Raw genomic sequence first — 5,373 nt, forward strand, 5'->3', positions numbered from 1 at the left:
TATCCTTAATGATAATCCTATGAGGCAGTTTAGGCTGGAGGCGGGTACACCCAGTGAATTCACCGAGTTTGTGAAGATTTGAGTTCAGATTCTTCCACTCTCTGTTCAGTATTCTAACTGCTACATTACACTGTGTTTATATCAGGAGTTCTCTCCTTCCCATGAGAAGAGCTTGCCGCAAATGTCAGTAAGGAAGTAAAAACAGGTTGGAATTTACCTTAGTATGGCCTACTCAGTTTCAGAGGACCACAGAGTAAGATGGCACACACACACACAAAACCCCTATTTTTAAAACCACAGTGTGGGGTAGTGGTTAGAGTGCTGGACTAGGATCTCTGAGGCTAGGATTCACATCTCCACTCAGCTATGCAGCCAACTCGGTGACCTTATGCTAGCCACAGTCTCTCTGTCTAATCTACTTTATAGAGTTGTTTTGAGGATAAATGGAGAAGTGGGTTAGAACCAGCTTTTTGGAAGAAAGAGGGGATATAAATTGAATAAATAAATAAATTCCTATGTTTTTCACTTGCTGAGGTGAGCACTCTTGGATTTCCTGCTTCGGAAAGCAAAGATTCTTGAGCCATGGAGCAGCTCTTCCTTCAGGGAAATTACCGGTATTTCTCTTATGGCAAAATCAGCCATTGGCCCATTTTCCCTCATGACCAGTTCCGCATGCTGAGAGTCCATAAAGAATTCAGCATCTTGCTCTTCGAAACACACAACATACAACAAAAGCCACGTTTATAGTGCCACGATAATTCAAACAACTGCTGACCACTTTGTGGTAAAGTAACCGCATGAATACTACACTATTTTGATTACACTTCAAAAAATATATATGCCATACTTCCTCCCAGTTACTCGGGGTTATTCATCCTCTTATTTTATCCACACAACAACCCTGTGAGAGGGGTTCCATGTAACTTCACCACAGTTCTGATCAGGGAGAGGAGAGGAGCAATGAGAACAGGAATCACTATGGCATTAATTTTCCTATAAGGGGAGGGTGGCAGCAGAAATCTTATTTCTGCTTAATTTGTCAAAACTGTGTGGCACAGATACAATGTCACTTCTGTTTAATGAGATCAACTGGTACAGAAATTTCTGTACTGCTGGTCTGTTGTTTCCCCCTATTCCATAAAAATACTTTCAACAGTAACACAATTGTTTTCGCAAAAAATGCAAGAAGGGCTGATAGTGAACTTATCATTTTGGGCTATTTAGAGAATCTGAAAAACAGTAATACTTTGTTGCCTTGAAACGAGTCGCTGGTTGCGAAAGCTGGTTGCCTTCTCAATGCATTGTATGCTTAAGGTTAGATGGTATTTCTGGCAAGAAATTGTTTTAAAAAATAAAAATGGGCAAATAGCAACTCTCCCTATACCCTGCTTCTGTCCTGGAACACATTGTCCCCTGCTGATGCTATTTGTGAAGAAATATGTAGCTGATGGCAAGCTCAGGATACAAAAATGCAATTAAAATCACATCTAATCTGATCCTGAAGAACAGTATTTTGGCTTCTTCCTTTCCCCAAACCCTGTGAATTCATTTCAGCCTTTACACAGCTCAATCTGCCTGGGATGGTTTACCCCAGAAATATATATTGCCTCTGTAGTGATCTACTTATTCGCAAATGACCTGCATGAACAGGCATTATGAGATGAGCAGCAGCAGCAAGCACACAGACAGGCTGCATTAATCTCAAGGTAACATCAACCGAGAACCTAAACCAACATTTAATTGAGTAAATTCCAGACAGATTACACTGGGCAACAATTTTTTACTTTTTGAATGTTGTCTAGATTTCTACAACTGATTTAGAGTATTTTTGCACTGCTGAATCAGGAAATGGAATCCGTTTCTCTCTATCAGGTCAGGTTTTTGTGCTATGTTGATTTGAAAAAAATCAGATCTTGTGACAAAATCGATTACATTTTTGTGGCATTGTCAGCTGATTTTTGTCAACACATATCATCCTATATGTTTTTAAGAGAAAAAAATGTTTTTCCAGCAACATATATTGATTACCTGATAGAAACATCGATTACTGTAAACTGAATGGTGGGCATTGATAAAGGTAAGTACACGTAAATTGCATGTTGCTTCACCATTTTTCAAACTTCAGGGCTTGAACTTCCGTTTCTTGGAACTCCTGGAATGCTCAGCGGCAGGGAGGTCTCCCTTCAGAGTCCAACAGTAGTCAGCCATCATGACTGCGTCCCAGCGACCCTGATACCTGGTCTCCATCTCTTTCATGTCCTGATGGAATCTCTCCCCCTGCTTGTCACTCATTGAACCCAGGTTCTCAGGAAACCGGTCCATATGTGAAAATAGGTAGTGCATCTTGACGCTCATGTTGCAGCCCAGGTTTCTGAAAGCAGTCAGCATGTTGTTGACAACTTCTGCGTAGTTTCAGGCCTTACTGTTGCCAAGAATGTTCTTCACTACCAGAACAAATGCCTTCCACGCTTCCAGTTCCACTTCGTTCATTGATCCAGTTACAGATAGGTAGCCGTGTTGGTCTGCCATAGTCAAAACAAAAAAAACTTTTTTTCCTTCCAGTAGCACCTTAAAGACCAACTAAGTTAGTTCTTGGTATGAGCTTTCCAGTGTATCTGAAGAAGTGTGCATGCACACGAAAACTCATACCAAGAACTAACTTAGTTGGTCTTTAAGGTGCTACTGGAAGGAATTTTTTTTTTTGTTTTTGTTTCATTCATTGAGTTTCCGAACTCTGGATCTCTGATGAGCTGACGGATCTGAGGACCGTCAAAGATGCCAGCTTTCAACTTCTCCATGGTCAATCCTGGAAAAGCCTGGCACAAGTAAGTGAAGCAGTCACCATCCTTGTCCAGAGCCTTGGTGAACTGCTTGATTAAGCCGAGCTTGATGTGCAGCGGTGGGAAGAGTATTCTGTCTCTGTCCACCAGAGGGTCGTTGATGACGTTCCTTTCTTTGCAAGGCACCAATTCCTCCCGCACAGGCCAGTCCTTCTTCGTGTAATGCTGAGCACGGTCCCTACTATCCCACATGCACAGAAAACATGGGTACTTGGTGAAGCCAGACTGTTGTCCCAACAAAAAGTTCACCATCTTCAGGTCAACACAAATAAACCACTTATGCTGATCATAACCAATTTTCTCCAGCACATATTTCACCGCTTCATAGTTCTCCTTCAGTGTAGTCGAGCCAGGGGTATAGAGGCAAACTGGTTGCCGTTGTGTAGCAGAACACATTTCAGTGATCGCTTGCTGCTGTCAGTGAACAGTCTCCAATCTTTGGCTTCATACTGTGGCACTCCAAGCTTGAGCAGAAGCTGCGCAAAATCTGCACAGTGCACCAAGTCCTTCTCTTCCGAGAAAAAACGGAGGTACTCTTGATGCCTGTTGTGGAAGAAGCTGATGCGAGCACTGTCAGAGAGGAGGTTTTTTTCCTTCAATCTGGATGCCAACAGTTCGGCAGAGTCCTTTGACAAGCTGAGGTCGCGAACTAGATGATTCAACTCCTTTTGGGAAAATGGATGTGGAGCATCATCTTCAAGAACTACTTCTTCTTCTTCATGTCCTTCAACACTGGAGGCATCTTCGTCACTAATGTCAGGAAGTTCTCAGAAGATAGGCACTGGAATTTCATTACAGTGAGCTACAGGACAACGTGCTGATTGAAGATCAGGATACTTGAGGCTGCTCCAGTTCTGTCTGTTGATCCCAGTCACATCAACAGTGCAGAAGTAGCAGTCAGTGACATGGTTTGTCGGCTCCCTCCAAACCATGGGAATTCCAAAGTTCAGACTCCTCTTGCCATTGGTCCACCCACGTAGAGTCTCGGTGCATGCCTTGCACACCATGTGTGGCGCCCAAGCTTTATCCTGCTCACCAAGTTTAATACCAAAATAAGCATGGTAAGAACGCCTTATGAAATGCCGCACCAATTTATGGAAGATTTCGAGGTTTTATGACTTCAAACTGATCCCTTTTCGACATGATCACCCAGAACTATCAGACCTGAATACTTCTTGTCATTAAAATAATCATTTCCAATCAAAACAATTATTCGACATGGCATTTTACCCCCACCAACTTCTTCTAAAATGCTCCACACAAGCGTACATGTGAACAAAAACGTAAAAAAATGACATGTGGCCATAGCTCAAAAACTTGACCTGATTGAGCAAAACCAATGTGATTTTTGGATTCAGCGCATCAGATTTGTCCTAAATCAACTGAAAAAACGCAGACAACAAATTTGTTGTTGACCAGTGTTATCTGAGGGTGCTTCCAGACCAGGGTGGTGGTGGTTAAATGTGGAATCAGTGCTGCTGATTGTGACGTGTGGATGACTCCATAAAAGAGCCCAGTCATGCAGCTATTTTCTGAGTCTTGATCAGTCTGTTTTGTCTTCTTGTCTTCTTGTCTTCTTGTCTTCTTGTCTGTTGTCTTGTCCTATCTCTTGCTGCCATGTTGCTCTCCTGCAGCCATTTTGTATTCTCTTAATGTAATTTTTGCTGTCTGCTGGCTCTTAGCTGGCAGCACATGAGTTCGGTCTCCACAGGAGATAAACTCAGTTTCTTTGTGTAACTACCAAGTAAAGTCTGCCTCTCAGTGATCATATCGTGAACTGAAATAAAGTGAGTAAACTTTTTGTTACTTTACTCAGAAAGACTTCTGTGTCTTTATTCTTTTAAGAAGGATTAAAGGGGACACCAGGAAATAATCTTAAATAAGAGATTCAAACGAATCTGCAAACTAGCTTCCAGCTAGTTTTTGCTTTGCTACATCACTTCACTAGCGTGAGTGAAGGAAGGATAATACTTATTCAATATATTCTTTCCTACGGTCCTTAACATTCCCACACATTTGAGGGATTGCCCAGAGACTGAAATTGCAATAAACACACCAGCAGCTAGAAGAGCCTTTTACCAGCTATGCCTGGTTTCACAGCTATGGCCATTCCAGACCCTCCAAGTGTCCCTATTTTCCAGGGGCAGTCTTGGATTTACAGAAACTGTCCTGGTTTCTGATTTGATCCCAGAATGCCCCGCTTTTCCTTAAAGGTAAAGGGACCCTGACTGTTAAGTCCAGTCGTGGACGACTCTGGGGTTGCGGTGCTCATCTCGCTTTACTGGCTGAGGGAGCCGGCGTTTTGTCCGCAGACAGCTTCCAGGTCACATGGCCAGCATGACTAAGCCGCTTCTGGCGAAACCAGAGCACTGCACAGAAACACTGTTTACCTTCCCTCCAGAGTGGTACCTATTTATCTACTTGCACTTTGACGTGCTTTCTAGGTGGGCAGGAGCTGGGACCGAGCAACGGGGAGTTCACCCCGTCGTGGGGATTTGAACCGCTGACCTTCTGATCGGCAAGCCCTAGGCTC

Source organism: Podarcis filfolensis (assembly GCF_964270895.1).
Source record: "Podarcis filfolensis genome assembly, chromosome: 11".
In the NCBI taxonomy this organism is placed as follows: domain Eukaryota; kingdom Metazoa; phylum Chordata; class Lepidosauria; order Squamata; family Lacertidae; genus Podarcis; species Podarcis filfolensis.